The 19182-nt window shown below is 48.4% G+C and overlaps 1 long non-coding RNA gene across 1 annotated transcript in view; it reads left to right on the top strand.

Annotated features, from left to right (window-relative positions):
- Nucleotides 1-327: 327 nt before the first annotated feature.
- LOC142477130 (uncharacterized) overlaps nt 328-19182 on the top strand; it is a 39610-nt gene continuing 20755 nt past the window's right edge. The window contains exons 1-4 of the long non-coding RNA XR_012792185.1: nt 328-441; nt 3200-3265; nt 4752-4817; nt 6161-6226. This is a non-coding gene — a long non-coding RNA (uncharacterized LOC142477130). The remainder of the gene's footprint in view (nt 442-3199; nt 3266-4751; nt 4818-6160; nt 6227-19182) is intronic.

The raw sequence follows: 19182 nt of genomic DNA, 5'->3' as shown, positions 1-19182 counted from the left end.
AAGGCTGTGCCTATAGTGCCGTCGATGGCGACACGATGGGTGACGACGCCGTCGCCACCGGCAAAAGTTATGTTTCGCCGGGCGGCGGCAGTGCGGGATTCCGGCAATTTCATTTGTTCAAGTGACGTGACGACCCTTGAAAAATCTAATTTTGCCGGCTACCAGTTTCCGCAACGGCGACGTCGCTTTGTCGCCGTAGCGCGCAATATAAGCGCACGCGGCGGCAGTGCTTCTGTTTTCGGCCGACGTCGCCAGTACTATATGCGCGGCCTAAGAATGTAGATTAAATATTTGAAAAATTGTGCTAATTATTCTGCTCCATACAAAATGTTCCTAATATTTCACTATACTGAGATAGATCCCTTAATTTCCCAGCGTTCTCGTGTGGTAACGGGGGAAGGGAGCAGCGCTGATTGAGACGACCCTAGGGAGCGATTCATGGTATGTTTATCAATTTAAACTTTTACATCCTCATAACCTTTTATAAAACACAGAACAAATGCAAAGAAAGCTGCAGAATGGCCGGTGTGGGGATCAAACCCACGGCCGCGGCATTATTATCCCCACAACTGCGCTATCCAGCAAGCAAGCAACTGTATGTAGGGAAGGGGGAGAGAGGCACAGTGAGGGGAGGAGGGGATAGAGGCACAGTGAGGGGAGGAGGGGATAGAGGCACAGTGAGGGAAGGGGGGAGAGAGGCACAGTGAGGGGGGGGGAGAGAGGCACAGTGAGGGGGGGGGGAGAGAGGCACAGTGAGGGGAGGGGGAGAGGCACAGTGAGGGGAGGGGGAGAGAGGCACAGTGAGGGGAGGGCCGCAGAGAGGCACAGTGAGGGGAGGGGAGAGAGGCACAGTGAGGAGAAGGGAGAGAAGCACAGTGAGGGGAGGGGAGAGAGGCACAGTGAGGGGAGGGGGGAGAGGCACAATGAGGGGAGGGGGGAGAGGCACAGTGAGGGGAGGGGGGAGAGGCACAGTGAGGGGAAGGGAGAGAGGCACAGTGAGGGGAAGGGGAGAGAGGCACAGTGAGGTGAGGGGAGGGAGAGAGGCACAGTGAGGGGGGGAGAGGCACAGTGAGGGGAGAGGGGAGAGAGACACAGTGAAAGGAGGGGGAGAGAGGCACAGTGAGGGGAGGGGGGAGAGAGGCACAGTGAGGGGAGGGGGGGAGAGAGGCACAGTGAGGGGAGGGGGGGAGAGAGGCACAGTGAGGGGAGTGGGGGAGAGAGGCACAGTGAGGGGAAGGGAGAGAGGCACAGTGAGGGGGAGTGGGGGAGAGAGGCACAGTGAGGGGAGAGGGGAGAGAGGCACAGTGAGGGGGAGGGGGAGGAGGCACAGTGAGGGGGGGGAGAGAGGCACAGTGAGGGGAGGGGGGGAGAGAGGCAAAGTGAGGGGAGAGGGGCACAGTGAGGGGAGGGGAGAGAGGCACAGTGAGGGGAGTGGGGGAGAGGCACAGTGAGGGGAAGGAGGGGAGAGAGGCACAGTGAGGGGAGGGGGGAGAGAGGCACAGTGAGGGGAGGGGGGAGAGAGGCACAGTGAGGGGAGGGGGGAGAGAGGCACAGTGAGGGGAGGGGGGAGAGAGGCACAGTGAGGGGAGGGGGGAGAGGCACAGTGAGGGGAGTGGGGGAGAGGCACAGTGAGGGGAGGGGGAGCGAGGCACAGTGAGGGGAGGGGGGTACAGAGGCACAGTGAGGGGAGGAGGGGAGAGAGGTACAGTGAGGGGAGGGGGGGGAGAGAGGCACAGTGAGGGGAGGGGAGGGGGAGAGGCACAGTGAGGGGAGAGAGGCACAGTGAGGGGGGGGGAGAGGCACAGTGAGGGGGGGGGGAGAGGCACAGTGAGGGGAGAGGGGAGAGAGACACAGTGAGGGGAGGGGGGAGAGAGGCACAGTGAGGGGAGGGGGGAGAGAGGCACAGTGAGGGGAGGGGGGGAGAGAGGCACAGTGAGGGGAGTGGGGGAGAGAGGCACAGTGAGGGGAGAGGGGAGAGAGGCACAGTGAGGGGAGGAGGGAGGAGGCACAGTGAGGGGGGGGGGAGAGAGGCAAAGTGAGGGGAGAGGGGCACAGTGAGGGGAGGGGAGAGAGGCACAGTGAGGGGAGGGGAGAGAGGCACAGTGAGGGGAGGGGAGAGAGGCACAGGGAGGGAGAGAGGCACAGTGAGGGGAGGGGAGAGAGGCACAGTGAGGGGAGTGGGGGAGAGAGACACAGTGAGGGGAGTGGGGGAGAGAGGCACAGTGAGGGGAAGGAGGGGAGAGAGGCACAGTGAGGGGAGGGGGGAGAGAGGCACAGTGAGGGGAGGGGGGAGAGAGGCACAGTGAGGGGAGGGGGGGAGAGAGGCACAGTGAGGGGAGTGGGGGAGAGAGGCACAGTGAGGGGAGGGGGGAGCGAGGCACAGTGAGGGGAGGGGGGTACAGAGGCACAGTGAGGGGAGGAGGGGAGAGAGGCATAGTGACGGGAGGGGGGAGCGAGGCACAGTGAGGGGAGGGGGGTACATAGGCACAGTGAGGGGAGGAGGGGAGAGAGGCACAGTGAGCAGAGGGGGGAAAGAGAGGCACAGTGAGGGGGGGAGAGGCACAGTGAGGGAGGGGGGAGAGGCACAGTGAGGAGAAGGGAGAGAAGCACAGTGAGGGGAGGGGGAGAGGCACAGTGAGGCGAGCGGGAGAGGCACAGTGAGGGGAGAGAGAGGCACAGTGATGGGGAGAGAGAGGCACAGTTATGGGGAGAGAGAGGCACAGTGATGGGGAGAGAGAGGCACAGTGAGGGGGAGAGAGGCACAGTAAGGGAGAGAAGAAATGATTAAGGCTGTTCCTATAGTGCCGTCGATGGCGACACGACGGGTGACGACGCCGTCGCCACCGGCAAAAGTTATGTTTCGCCGGGCGGCGGCAGTGCGGGATTCCGGCAATTTGATTTGTTCAAGTGACGTGACGGCCCTTGAAAAATCTAATTTTGCTGGCTACCAGTTTCCGCAACGGCGACGTCGCTTTGTCGCCGTAGCGGGCACTATAAGTGCACGTGGCGGCAATGCTTCTGTTTTCGGGCGACGTCGCCAGTACTATATGCGCGGCCTAAGAATGTAGATTAAATATTTGAAAAATTGTGCTTATGATGGGCTTTATTTTCCTGTTATTTTCCCTGTGCTAATTATTCTACTCCATACAAAATGTTCCTAATATTTCACTATACTGAGATAAATCCCTTAATTTCCCAGCGTTCTCGTGTGGTAACGGGGGAAGGAAGCAGCGCTGATTGAGACGACTCTAGGGAGCGATTCATGGTATGTTTATCAATTTAAACTTTTACATCCTCGTAACCTTTTATAAAACACAGAACAAATGCAAAGAAAGCTGCAGAATGGCCGGTGTGGGGATCAAACCCACGGCCGCGGCATTATTATCCCCACAACTGCGCTATCCAGCAAGCAACTGTATGTAGCAAGCGAGTCAGCGCAGGAGCTGCGGGAAAGTGTTTTACCTAGTATAGAACGGCTGGCTAACCACAGCCATATATAAGTGCCACGCGCGCACGCCGGAGCAAGCGCGCCCACTATATTACGTGCCGTAGTGTATATTTACAGACAGAAAGGAACAAATAACGTTTCCGGGCGGCAGCCCTTCCGTCTGATCGCCCCTCAGTGTTACACAAATATAACAGACAGACATTTATGTAACACTGACATTCGCCCCCACCCACTTGGCGCCAAAACGCCATTAAGCAGACCCCGTTCCAGGTGTGTGGAGGTCTCAAATTAGCCGGTAAGACCACGCGTGTCTGGTTGCCGGTGCTTCCGGGTTGTGACATCACGTGTCACGGCAAGGTCTGCCCCTCATAACGAGCGTCGTTGCCACGGGACCACAGGTGTATCATGCTTGTTACCATGGCAACAAAGGACGCTAGCGCACATTTATATATACAATGTAACAAACATTTAAAAGCCCATAATGAGAAATATAAGAACTGGAACCAAACTACTAGTGAAGAAGCTGGTTAAGGGATAAGAACTGAATAAATAATGTCGTGTGTGTGTGTGTGTGTGTGTGTGTGTGTGTGTGTGTGTGTGTGTGTGTGTGTGTGTGTGTGTGTGTGTGTGTGTGTGTGTGTGTGTGTGTGTGTGTGTGTGTGTGTGTGTGTGTGTGGACCCGGCGTTGCACGTGAGCTAAATTTCCAGCTATGAGGGGGGGGGGGCAGTGGAGAGGAGGGGGGGACGGACAGTGGACAGGAGGGGGGAGCGGGAGAGGCACAGTGATGGGGAGAGAGAGGCTCAGTGAGGGGGAGAGAGGCATAGTGATGGGGAGAGAGAGGCTCAGTGAGGGGGAGAGAGAGGCTCAGTAAGGGAGAGAAAAAATGATTAAGGCTGTGCCTATAGTGCCGTCGATGGCGACACGACGGGTGACGACGCCGTCGCCACCGGCGAAAGATATGTTTCGCCGGGCGGTGGCAGTGCGGGATTCCGGCAATTTGATTTGTTCAAGTGACGTGACGGCCCTTGAAAAATCTAATTTTGCCGGCTACCAGTTTCCGCAACGGCGATGTCGCTTTGTCGCCGTAGCGGGCACTATAAGTGCACGCGGCGGCAATGCTTCTGTTTTCGGGCGACGTCGCCAGTACTATATGCGTGGCCTAAGAATGTAGATTAAATATTTGAAAAATTGTGCTTATGATGGGCTTTATTTTCCTGTTATTTTCCCTGTGCTAATTATTCTGCTCCATACAAAATGTTCCTAATATTTCACTATACTGAGATAAATCCCTTAATTTCCCAGCGTTCTCGTGTGGTAACGGGGGAAGGGAGCAGCGCTGATTGAGACGACTCTAGGGAGCGATTCATGGTATGTTTATCAATTTAAACTTTTACATCCTCGTAACCTTTTATAAAACACAGAACAAATGCAAAGAAAGCTGCAGAATGGCCGGTGTGGGGATCAAACCCACGGCCGCGGCATTATTATCCCCACAACTGCGCTATCCAGCAAGCAAGCAACTGTATGTAGCAAGCGAGTCAGCGCAGGAGCTGCGGGAAAGTGTTTTACTCATCACTTAGTGCGTCCCTAGTATAGAACGGCTGGCTAACCACAGCCATATATAAGTGCCACGCGCGCACGCTGGAGCAAGCGCGCCCACTATATTACGTGCCGTAGTGTATATTTACAGACAGAAAGGAACAAATAACGTTTCCGGGCGGCAGCCCTTCCGTCTCATCGCCCCTCAGTGTTACACAAATATAACAGACAGACATTTATGTAACACTGACATTCGCCCCCACCCACTTGGCGCCAAAACGCTATTAAGCAGACCCCGTTCCAGTTGTGTGGAGGTCTCAAATTAGCCGGTAAGACCACGCGTATCTGGTTGCCGGTGCTTCCGGGTTGTGACATCACGTGTCACGGCAAGGTCTGCCCCTCATAACGAGCGTCGTTGCCACGGGACCACATGTGTATCATGCTTGTTACCATGGCAACAAAGGACGCTAGCGCACATGTATATATATACAATGTAACAGACATTTAAAAGCCCATAATGAGAAATATAAGAACTGGAACCAAACTACTAGTGAAGAAGCTGGTTAAGGGATAAGAACTGAATAAACAATGTCGTGTGTGTGTGTGTGTGTGTGTGTGTGTGTGTGTGTGTGTGTGTGTGTGTGTGTGTGTGTGTGTGTGTGTGTGTGTGTGTGTGTGTGTGTGTAGACCCGGCGTTGCACGTGAGCTAAATTTCCAGCTATGAGGGGGGGGGGGGAGAGGAGGGGGGGACGGACAGTGGACAGGAGGGGGGAGCGGGAGAGGCACAGTGATGGGGAGAGAGAGGCTCAGTAAGGGAGAGAAAAAATGATTAAGGCTGTGCCTATAGTGCCGTCGATGGCGACACGACGGGTGACGACGCCGTCGCCACCGGCGAAAGATATGTTTCGCCGGGCGGTGGCAGTGCGGGATTCCGGCAATTTGATTTGTTCACGTGACAATGTCACTATAAGTGCACGCGGCAGCAATGCTTCTGTTTTCGGCCGACGTCGCCAGTACTATAAGCGCGGCCTAAGAATGTAGATTAAATATGTGAATAATTGTGCTTATGATGGACTTTATTTTCTTGTTATTTTCCCTGTGCTAATTATTCTGCTCCATACAAAATGTTCCTAATATTTCACTATACTGCTATAAATCCCTTAATTTCCCAGCGTTCTCATGTGGTAACGGGGGAAGGGAGCAGCGCTGATTGAGACGACCCTAGGGAGCGATTCATGGTATGTTTATCAATTTAAACTTTTACATCCTCATAATCTTTTATAAAACACAGAACAAATGCAAAGAAAGCTGCAGAATGGCCGGTGTGGGGATCAAACCCACGGCCGCGGCATTATTATCCCCACAACTGCGCTATCCAGCAAGCAAGCAACTGTATGTAGCAAGCGAGTCAGCGCAGGAGCTGCGGGAAAGTATTTTACTCATCACTTAGGCTGCGGCCACGCTAGCGCTGAGCGTGCTGACCGCGCTGTGCTTGCCGAGTTTAGTTTTCACCCAGGCTTTAAAAAAAAGAAAATGGATAGAAGTGCGGCGCAACTGCGCATGTCCAATGAAAGGCTCCCGGATGACTAGTTCAACATAACTTTATTTGACACACACCAGGGCTACACCAGCATCTCCCCCTCAACGCGTTTCACCCTTACGCAGAGGGCTTCGTCTTGGAGTGGGGAGAAGTGGTGACAGCCTCTTAAATACCTAAAAGCCCGCGAAAGCGGCATTAAAACTTTAACCCCTTCAGTGCTATATGCCTGTTAGCTAATATCATGCTATTTAAAGTATTTAATGTCTGTGCAGCTCACTATAAACATATTATATGCACAGAGAGCATCTAAATTTTATATTCAGACATACACAGTAGCAAAATGATAAGACTATTTGGCAGCACATTCCAGGTATATGAATAAACATAAAAAGCTGTTGCAAACACTGCAAGTGGAATATACTCAACACTAGATTCACAATAACCCAAGTTATATACCGATTAGTCAGTCATACATATAGGGGCTTCCTAATGCTTTATTTAGACATATTTGTGACTTATAGACCAGTGAATCAAGGGAAGGTAGGTGGGAAAGGGAGAGAAACAAGGGTAAAAGGGGGGGGGGGAGAGAAGGGGGGGAAAAGAGGAGGGGGGGGAGGTATGGAAGGGGGGGGGGAAAGGCTAAGGGAGGGACAGTGCAGAGAATAAATCAGAAATACACAATAGACGTTCTGTTCTAAAGAAGACCATAATATGTACATATCTGCATTCCACGTATAACACTCTTATATATCTCTTAAAGAAAACATCGTAGATCCCAATCCACATTAAGTCCACTGGGTTGTAATGTGTTTAATGTGTGGATCCAGTGCGCCTCCCTTTGGTGTGGGAGCTTGATTCTATCCCCTCCCCGAGGGGGGAGGACTACATGTTCTATAGCGCAACAACTGAAATTGTCCACAGAACCCAATGGACAGTTGTTAAAGTGGATTGGGACCGGATGTGTCATGTCTGAATTCTTGATGAGCCTTAAGTGTTCTAGAATGCGAATTTTTAAGGCTCTACTGGTAAGCCCCACATACTGTTTTTTACATCCGCATTGTAACAAGTATATGACATAATTGGTCTGACATGACATAAAGGTTTTTATCTGATATTTCCGTGTTTCAAGTTTATCAGTGAAATGTTTAACTTTCTTCATTTTGGGACAAATCTTACAGTGCCCACATTTAAATGATCCAATCAATTTTGGAAAGAAAGACAGTTTATTCTGGTTAGTATTAGTAGTTTTCAGCAAACTGGGTGACAGAAGATTCCCTAGCGTAGCTGCTCTACGGAACACTATTTTGGGTCCCACACATGCCATTTTATTTAGTAAAGGGTCTAGTGAAAGTGTGGCCCAATGTTTGCGTATGATGGTTTTAATTGAGTTTGCTTGTTCGCTATAGTTTGTAATAAAGAATGGCGCTTCTGTGTTCTCGGCCTGTGTATCTATCTGGGTACTGTTGGCTGCTATGTTGGTGAGGGTATTCCTATCCATATTCAGTGCATGCTGATATGCCTGATCAAGGTCTGCACCATCGTATCCCCTCGACAGGAACCTCCTCCTCATCTCTTTCGCCCTGTGGATAAAGGCCTCCAATGTGGAGCAGTTACGGCGTAATCGCAGGAACTGCCCCTTTGGAATGCCCTTAACCAGAGGGCGTGCGTGACAACTGTTATAATGAAGTAATGAGTTCCTGGCATTCTCCTTTCTATAGATGTCTGATTGAATATTATACTCCATATCCACATATAAATTTAAATCTAGAAAGTAAATGTGGTTTTTATTATATGTGTGAGTAAATTTCAAGTTGAGAGTATTGTCTGCCGGGTATTCAAAGAACCTCAAAAGGTCTTCCTCCCCACCACTCCAGATCAAAATCAGGTCGTCAATGTAGCGTTTGTAAAACACCACATGACGCCTGAAGGGATTGGAATCTCCAAACACGTGGGACATCTCCCACCAACCCATGAACAAGTTGGCGTAGGAGGGGGCAAAGGATGTCCCCATAGCTGTCCCACGTGTTTGGAGTACTGCTGGTCAAAGAAAAAATAATTGTGCGTAAGTGAAAATCTAATACTGTCAAGAATAAAAACTATGTGTGCTGGCGAAAGAGTGGAAAAAAAAGAGACTTTGAAGCGCGCTCAACTTGCCCGCAGCACTCCCCGCGTGAGCTTGCGAAATAGCCAGGACACCCGGCGCTCCTGCTTGGGGAGCTGGTGACGTCACTGCTCTGCTCATACACACACACAAACGCACACACACATACACACACACACATACACACACACACAAGCACACACACACGCACACGCACACACACATATATATATATATATATATACAGTGTTCGACAATCCTATACATTTACACGCCCGGGGCGGGTGGATTTAACCCTGGGCGAGTAAATATTGGCCCAAGCAGCACACGTGTTTATTTTTTTAAATTTCCCTGCTCGCGCTGAAATTTTCCCGCTCTAGCTGCCTGAAACAAAAAAAAAAAAAAAAACTCCCCCTACCTGACTGCTGATTGGCGCGCGCTCCCAGGCTTTGTGGGCGCGCGGCCAGGCTCTATATGAGCCGGCCCCCAACGTATGGCCATTTTTTCTGGCCGGAGATCTGTTGGAGAGTACGAGCGTAAGTACTCTCCAATCCTCCATCCCCTCTGCTCCTTCCCTGCCTCCTGCAGTTCCCCCTTTCTCCCCCCAACCCCCGATACCCGCGCGTGGCTGGATATGGTAGCGTGGGTGTTCCCCCTTCTCTCCCCAGCCCCCGCTTACCCCAGCTTCCCGCGCGGGGCAGAGGTGTCCCCCCCCCTTCTCCCCCCCCCCCCCGGCCTCCCCCGATCCCTGGGTGATGGTAGTGGGTGTTCCCCGGCTTCCCGCGATACCCGCGCGGGGCTGGTGATGGTAGTGGGGATGTTCCCCGCGATACCCTTGGGGGGCGGGTGATGGTAGTGGGGGGCTTCCCCACTTACCCCGGCTTCCCGCGATACCCTTGGGGGGCGGGTGATGGTAGTGGGGGTGTTCCCCGCTTACCCCGGCTTCCCGCGCCGCTTCGCCTGATCCCCGCGCGGGGCTGGAGATGGTAGCGGGGGTTTTCCCCCCTTACCTACTTTGTCTCCGCTTCTCCACTGTCCCGTGGCTGTCCGCGCAGGGCGGGAGATGGTCGCGGGGGGGGGGGGGGGAGCGAGCGGGTCAGTGGTGGTGCTCGGTCGTGCGGCCTTTCCTCTTCTACCCCCTGTCGTGTGTGTGTGTGTGTGTGTGTGTGTGTGTGTGTGTGTGTGTGTGCGCATGTGCATGCATGGGAGAGTGTGTGTATGTGTGTGCATGCATGCATGGGAGAGAGTGTGTGTGTGTGTCACCCCAGTCAGTCACCCCGTCACGGAGGTTATTTGGACTGGGGCGCTCCCTAAATTTTGTGGCTTAAAAAGTTGTTGTAACGCCTTACTCTGTTAAAAAATGATAAAATATAAAATATGATTTTGGTGTTTGTGGTGCAAAAGGGTGTGTAGAAAAACATATACTGGCCCTTTTAGTTGATTTTGTGGTTGCTGCTTGACCTTGGAGAAGGGAATCCCGTGTCCTTCTCAGCGTGGCAGTAGTGGTGTGAAGATGGTCAGCGCGAACCTCGTGGACCTCACGGATATAGTGAATCCGGATGCAGTATTAAGACAAGAATAAAAGAATAAAACACGATATTAGTGTATCATGTCCACATTGGGGGATTGGGGGAAAAAAAAGGGGAGGGGGGAGTGGGAAGGGGGAGTAGGGGGGTGGGGTAGGAGTGGACGGTGGTGGGATGGATGGTGGGTTCCCACTAACTAATCACAGAATACATAGAATATATGGATCCAGTGACTCACACGGGCTTGTGTGGTGTCTCTCCCTCAACGCTGACTGGTGTGGGTAAATACAGACTCATATACTGGAGTCTCAGATATACATTAAACTCACACGGCCTGATGTGAGTCCTTGCCCTCAGAGGGTAATGTCCTGTATGGATGGTGTCCTGTTGTTTCAGCAGAGTTGTCCCCCGATGGGTGTGGTGTGTGAGTGTCTCCTCTCCCCGTATCCCAAATGACCAAAAAGCAATGTGCAAACCAAAAGTCAAAATGAATTAAAAGGTCTTTAATGGGTTAACAGTGAAGACATGTGCATACACTATGCATACTGCACCGACACACTTTATTCGAGCAAATGCCTGGTTTGTACCTGGCAGAAACCTGGAATCCGCCGCTGCTCACCTCTTGCATGCTTCGTTGCGTTTGCCTTCCCAGCCACGGTTCATGCCTGGCTGACGGGGGCCTGATCTGTTAAATGATAATGAGAATGATTTACTAGGCTGCGATGTTTCGATTGTCCACCAGATGGCATAAACTCATGACTTAAGTAATGTGTGGCCTTTGCAAGTTGTTTCGTTTCCAAAAAAAGATACTTTATCCCAGTACAGTATGCTACAGTATTGTAACTTGTCCTTGAGACTGAAGGAAGAGTTGCAAAAAATGTATCAATTTAGGCTTTACATACAGTAATGTATTAAATAAAGACAAAGATCATTTTCACTTACACTATTCTACAGAGACATGAGTGTTCAAGTGGAGCCCGTGTTCCAAAAACCTGACAGAAGTTATGCTTATTTGATATGGGCCGCTATTAATGCAACAGAGGATAAGATGGCAACAGTTGTTCAAATTTATCAGTATTTTATCGAAAATTATGACTTTTACAGATTTTCGCCAACTCCTCATTTGTGGAAGCATGCAATAAGGAAAAGGTTATGTAGTGACCCCTGTTTTCACCGTATTGAGCCCCAATTTGTTGGAGGGTATTGGTGTGTGTCACAGGGTTTTTCCCGTATCTATGATAATGGAGGCGGCAAAAGGCGAAGGGTCGTGTTAAAACGAAATAAGAAGCGACAGTCCCTGCCAAGCAATGCGCCAGAACCAGAACCAGCAGCAGCACCAGCTTATCATCATGGTCCCGCCGTCGGTGACAACTCTGAGATGGATTTCGCAGCCAGTTTTGATGAAGCTTGCATGTACCTAAGCGATTTCCCGCTGACTACAGGTGGGCTAGTCCCTCTGCAAAATGATGAAAGCTGGACTGGAAGTGGACCGGCGCCAGCGCAAGCTGAATGGGAAATTTAGTAATACTGTACAGTATGGTGAGTACTGTATTTTTGCCGTATTATTTTGGTGGGGCTGGCTGGGAACTTCTTTAGGGGGCTGACCATTACTGCACATTAAAACTTTTCATTTTGTTTTTCCTCAGAAAAGAAAACGGCTAATGGGGGGATTTCGATGGATTATATTGTACTGTATGCTGATGTTTTCCGGCCATACAGTATACTGTGTAATAAACCCGAATAAATAAAACTATGCATTTATTCTACAGTACATGTTCAGTAAATTACTGCACATACTGGGGGCGAGATGTGTTTGCAGCAGAGAGAGATTTAATAATATTGTACAGTGAGCAGGGGGTTCCCTGAGCCAGAAATTAATGCTCAGGGACCCCCCCCCCCTGCTCCTGATCAGTATTATTAAAAATACGGAAAATGCTGCGTCATTACCATAGCGGATAGCCGCTAAGGCAATGAAGGGGTTAACCCATCGTGCCCGCTTTATTGTGTGTAGTGGGGATGGGTGAGGGGGGTATTTGGCCCTTGGTGTGAGTTTAGGACTTGCGGGAGGGGGGGGGGGGTTGCGGGTGCACTTAACCCCTTCACGATCGTAGCAGTTAATACCGCTACGGTCATGAAGGGGTTAAGCCCTCCCGCTACCCCACCCCCCCCCGCAAGCCCTCCCCAACCATCGTTGGGGCGAATACCCCATTCACCCACCCTCCCGCAACCCACAACAATAAAATACTGTACACACAGCAGCCGCCAAAAAATAAATAAATAAATGACAATAAATACATTTGAAATACATTTTTATTGATAGTGTAGATGTGCAGGGGGTCTCCGGAGCTGAACCGCGTTGGTTTTAGGTCTGGGGACCCCGTGCCCCCCGAGATACAGGCCCCTTTAGGGGCTGCCGGTAGCCCTCTGCTTGGTTTAAAGGTCCCGATCACGTGATCGCGGCCTGTAAACCAAGCAGAGCAGAGGGATACCGGCACCCCCTAAAGGGGCCTGTATCTCGGGGGGCACGGGGTCCCCAGACCTGAAACCTGTGCGCTTCTGCTCTGGAGACCCTCTGCACATGTACACTATCAATAAAAATGTATTTCAAATGTATTTATTTTTCATTTATTTATTTATTTATTTATATTTATTTATTAATTGTGCTGCTGCTGCAAGTCGTAAACTCACACCAAGGGCCAAACACCCCCCTCACCCCCAATAAAAAAAATTCACGCACAGCAGCCCCACAATTAATAAATAAATCTAAATAAATAAATAAAATCTATGTAAAACCCCCTCCCCTATTCTCGCTTTTAAAACGCCCTGCCTTCTCTCTAATCTATGTAAAAAACCCTCCCCCTATCCCCCTATTGTGTGTGTGCGTTAAGCTTCCCTGCAAGCTATGTAAAAAAACCTCCCCCTATTGTGTGTGTGTTTAAATCTGGCTGGCCTGTGTTTCTGAGTGCTGAGTGCTCTGCGTTTAAAGGTCCCGATCACGTGATCGCGGCCTGTAAACCAAGCAGAGCAGAGGGATACCGGCACCCCCTAAAGGGGCCTGTATCTCGGGGGGCACGGGGTCCCCAGACCTGAAACCTGTGCGCTTCAGCTCCGGAGACCCCCTGCACATGTACACTATCAATAAAAATGTATTTCAAATGTATTTATTGTCATTTATTTATTTATTTATATTTATTAATTGTGCTGCTGCTGCAAGTCGTAAACTCACACCAAGGGCCAAACACCCCCCTCACCCCCAATAAAAAAAATTCACGCACAGCAGCCCCACAATTAATAAATAAATCTAAATAAATAAATAAAGACATGAAGAGAAATAAATATATACTGTACAGTATATACTTTGTATATATATATACACTGTATATATATATATATATATATATATATATACAGTATACATATATACACTGTGTATATATATATATATATCATACAGCTATATATATATATATATATATATATATATATATATATATATATATATATATATATACATACCAGTACTGTATGTGAGTGAAAAGAGAAAAAAGTAACCCGTATGGGAGCACTCAGGTATGCAATTGATATATTTGTTTATTTATTTGACACAGTGCAAAAAGGGATGAATAAACAGTACATGATTTAAAAACACTTAAAAAAGAGGCATGGACCCTTAAACACTAATGAACAGCACTAGGGAACGACACACACTGTCAACCCTAAACATGAAAAGGATAGTGACTCAAAAAACACTAGGGAGAATCAAAGTGAATCACAATAGGTTACTGGGTTTAAAGGCACCTACAGTATACAACGCTAAGGATAATGCACACTACACACCAAAAGGTAGACTTGTCAAAGTATAAATGACAGTCTCAAAGCATCACACATCTGCATTAGCATACAGTAATATAACCAATGCCTACAGCACAAATCATGTGTAGGAAAGGTGGTAAGGTGGAATGAAATCCCTAGATGTGTAGAGCAATGAAGTTAATGAATAGCATACAGTATACAGTAAAACATAACATTACAATCCACACAGTACATTGCATTTACAGTACATTGTATACTGTAAATGATGCATAGCATTAAATCTATGCACCATATACAGTACTGTACATTCTGCAAATGAATGTTAACAATATAATTGCAAGCTACTCTACCAGTAAATACTGTACAAACACTTCCAAACAAGTCAACTTAACTACAGTATTTTAACCAAGCAAGTAAACCAAAATCAATATATACTGTAAGTAACAACCAGAAAAGACAATTTAAAACCAAACTAACCCTTACAATACCAAGGATTACATCTATCTAATTGTAAAACACCTTATACATTATACACAGCATTGTTTAAAAACCCCTTCCCCCCTAATGTTTGTGTTAAGCAGATTACACTGAAGGGAGAGAGATATAAAGGCCTAAAGCCCCTTCCCCCCTAATGTTTCTGTTAAACAGATTACAGTACATTGAAGGGAGAGAGATTTTACAGAAACACACATTAGGGGGGAGGGGGCTTTAAACAGATTACATTGAAGGGAGAGAGATGTTTCTGTTACCAGTAAATCTCCCTCCCTGCATTGCTAACCACCCTCACCCCCTACCCACATACCGTTAACCCCCCCCCCCCATCCTGGCCATGGCCCCTCCGCTTCTGCAAAACAGACACAAAAATTAAAACATACAAAGTAATGTCCCCTAACCCCTTAATCACCATAGCGGTTATTAACCGCTACAGTCATGAAGGGGTTAACCCACCCTCACCCACCCACCACTCGGGATGCCTACATACCCTCCCACACTAACCCCCCCCCCCCCCACCCGTGAGGCCTAACCACCCAGTCAGTACCCACAAGGGAGGCCTACCCACATACCGTTGGAGAAACACCCCACCCCCACCCCAGTACCCACAATAAAAACAGTACAATCACCCACAATAAACAGCATTCTATTTATTAAATACATTACCCACCCCCTGTGCCCCCCCCCATAAATACAAGATTTATTCTTTTACATTCAGGGTCCATAACGTAGCCCCACGCTAGTCCCCGGTGGGCTGGCAGGGCACCTGGACAGACCTACAGTTTACCAGCAGCATTCCACAGGTTCTGGAGGCCTGCTGGTGGATCCTGCCAGCACCATGGCGCCCAGGTGGTCTCCTTGGGTCACCGTGAGCCTCAATTGGGTCCACACGGTAGGCCCAAGGATGTCTGGGAGCCCCGGGTCAAACCCACAGGTGTCTGCGGGGCCTCGGGTGGTTCCCATGGGGGTCTGGGGAACTCACGGGTGCTCACTACGGGTCCGCGGTGCCCCCACAGAAGTGGGACCACACATCATCATCCCCGCACCTACGGCTCGGAGGTGCCCCCACAGAAGTGGGACCACACATCGTCATGCCCGCAGACTACGGGTCCGCGGTGCCCCCACAGAAGTGGGACCACACATCATCATCCCCGCATGTGTCACCCGTGGAACCACCAGCCTGCTACCCTTTAGGATACCCGAGGATTCCCCGCGGGTGGTCTCCAGAGGTCCCACGCAAAACCACGGAAGTAACCCTGAATGTAAAAAAAATAAACCTGGCCAATACATTCAATACATACACCCTCCCCCCCAACACCTACAGTACAATAATGTGCAAAATAACTATTATCCAGATATGGATAATAGATTAATTGCCCATTATTAAAAACATTAACTAGCATATACAAATAAATAAAGTACTACTGACCTCATCAATACGAAGTGTCCGACGCCAGCGCCTTCCTTCTCTTGCCCACACAAAACATAGCCAAAACCAAGCCAATACATTGCAATTACATTCAGATATCAATTAACCCCTTAAACACCTTATCGGATAATAACCGCAAAGGTAATTAAGGGGTTAAGCCACACAGGCACGATACCCACCCTTCACCCATGAATTTGTACTGTGGCTTCATCATGCAACTATATATATATATACTGTATATATATATGTAACGGGTGTTCCCTCTGGCCTGACCCACCCAATCTCATATTGGCCCGTGTAGTCTAACCAGTCCCCCATTACAAGGCGTGTGTGGTGGTGCACCTGCAAGTAACAGGACTCTTGAGTCTCCCGCTTGGTGTTATTAGGGGATGTCAATCAGGACAGGTAACTGAGGTAGTGGGTACGAGTCCAACTTACATCATGTGCAGCGCCTCCACCTCATCAGGATCTATGCTTCCGCAGGGAGATGGTCCTGGTGAGGAACTCCTTCTTGGTGCCATCCACTGTCGAGTAAGCTCACACTCACACAGTGGGGTTCTTTTTCTCAAGGACATCTTTATTAAGTACAGGGATGTAGCAGACTGCCCCATGCAGCTGCCAGCTCTAGCCGCACATCTCTGCGTGATGTCCCTTTGCCAGGTACGCCCTCCAATAATGAAGTGGGATTCCCTTTCTCCTAGGGAGATCACCACTGTGCCAGGTCCCTGGACACAGCGTGGCGTAACCGCACTGGAATTATCACTGTGCTCCCGCTAGTTACTGCACTAGGGTCACAAAAGTGTTCCTGCAATATCTGTATCTTCGGGTTACTCTCTGCTCCGAACTCAACACTAACTATCAGTGTTGTGCCCTTTATACTCCAGGGGCAGGCGCAGCTCTGAGGTCACTATCCAGGGACTCAGAGCATACAGCCACTCCCATCCTTACACAGGGCACCCCACTTGGGTGTGAGGGAAAACCTCCATAACTACTGTGGGCAGGCCTGTATATACCAGGACTTACTGCCAACAGAGAAGACGTATGCAGTCATTATTATGCATGGCTACATATACATACAGAGAGACAGAGAGAAAGAGAGAGAGAGAGATATATACAGTATATATATATACACACGTTATATACACACCCATGATAAACCAAATATACAGTACAAATAAATGTAGAAGGGTTATCAAAACCATACTGTTCTACAACCAAACACTTCTCCATACAGACACTACATTAAAATCAATTTCCTTTAAAAATCCTAACTGATCTCACAATCTACTGTACTGTATATGATCACAAACCAATGAAAAAAGTCACATTCCAAAATGCATAAAATCTATGCACCATACTGTATACATTCTGCAAATTAATCAACGTAAACAAAAATCAATTAGCAATCATTATTTAGATCTCTAAACATTTCACACTCAATCATGAACAATGAAACCATTAACAGATTCACGCCTAGAGCAGAACAATTAAGCCTTTGAAAAAAATATAAGTACCAACAAAAATACAACCTTTACAGTACAACCAAGGCTATCTATCCCTGACCTTCCTCAAACACACAATACAATACCAAGGAATAATACATCTATCTAATTTTAAAATACTTTAAACTCACAAAATAATTAAAAACACATCTAATCCAGCTTTTAAAACATCATCATTTCTTACCCTGAATGTATACTGTACAGTATATCTCTCTAGACATACAGTATATATTGTACATACATACATACAGTGGCAAGAAATGATATACCACAAACAAAAAAAAAATACACATGTTAAAAAACCTTTTGAAATAATGAACAAGTTAAATAAAATACATTTCTTTACTGTAGTTCACTTACCATTACTTGCCCCCACCGACTCCCGTTGCCCAGCTTACTCACGAACCAATCCACGATCAGGAACCCATAAAATAATAAACCATTGAAAATAATAAACATTAAACTAAAAATCCAAACCAATCCACGGGTCTTCTACTTGTAATACACCTTCATCTGTATTCTTCTTTCTTCTATCTCCTTCCGGGCGGGGCAGGGCGTGGTCTTCTTTCCATCATCGGCCACGCCCTTGTCTTTTTTCTTCTCCGGAGGTCCTTCCTCCGCGGCGTCTGGCTGCAAAATGAGACGACATAGGCTTTTAAAGACCTATGACGTCACATTTTGCGTCATGGTTCCCACGGTCCTGATTGGACCGTGAAAACCATGTGTTTTGGCCGATAATAAAAAAATGATGACGTCACTTAAAGGGAATGAAAGCACAGCCAATCAGAATGGCTTTGCTTCAATTGCCTTTAAGATGACGTCATGAAAAGGCACATGGCCGTGCACACATGGTACTAGAGCCAATCAGAGCGTGGGAACTTTATCCCTACTCTGATTGGCTCTGGTATACCATGTGTCAGGGGCTTGGGGGAGAAAGGATGTGACGTCAATGAAAACCTGTCACGTGGTACGGTAGCCAATCAGAGCGTGGGAACTTTATCCTTATTGACGTCACATCCTTTCTCCCCCAAGCCCCTGACACATGGTATACCAGAGCCAATCAGAGTAGGGATAAAGTTCCCACGCTCTGATTGGCTCTAGTACCATGTGTGCACGGCCATGTGCCTTTTCATGACGTCATCTTAAAGGCAATTGAAGCAAAGCCATTCTGATTGGCTGTGCTTTCATTCCCTTTAAGTGACGTCATCATTTTTTTATTATCGGCCAAAACACATGGTTTTCACGGTCCAATCAGGACCGTGGGAACCATGACGCAAAATGTGACGTCATAGGTCTTTAAAAGCCTATGTCGTCTCATTTTGCAGCCAGACGCCGCGGAGGAAGGACCTCCGGAGAAGAAAAAAGACAAGGGCGTGGCCGATGATGGAAAGAAGACCACGCCCTGCCCCGCCCGGAAGGAGATAGAAGAAAGAAGAATACAGATGAAGGTGTATTACAAGTAGAAGACCCGTGGATTGGTTTGGATTTTTAGTTTAATGTTTATTATTTTCAATGGTTTATTATTTTATGGGTTCCTGATCGTGGATTGGTTCGTGAGTAAGCTGGGCAACGGGAGTCGGTGGGGGCAAGTAATGGTAAGTGAACTACAGTAAAGAAATGTATTTTATTTAACTTGTTCATTATTTCAAAAGGTTTTTTAACATGTGTATTTTTTTTTTGTTTGTGGTATATCATTTCTTGCCACTGTATGTATGTATGTACAATATATACTGTATGTCTAGAGAGATATACTGTACAGTATACATTCAGGGTAAGAAATGATGATGTTTT

This window comes from Ascaphus truei, unplaced genomic scaffold (genome assembly GCF_040206685.1).
Source record: "Ascaphus truei isolate aAscTru1 unplaced genomic scaffold, aAscTru1.hap1 HAP1_SCAFFOLD_1975, whole genome shotgun sequence".
Classification (NCBI taxonomy): domain Eukaryota; kingdom Metazoa; phylum Chordata; class Amphibia; order Anura; family Ascaphidae; genus Ascaphus; species Ascaphus truei.
Note: the sequence above shows the minus strand (reverse complement) of the source record. Positions and strands in the feature narration are given on the sequence as shown.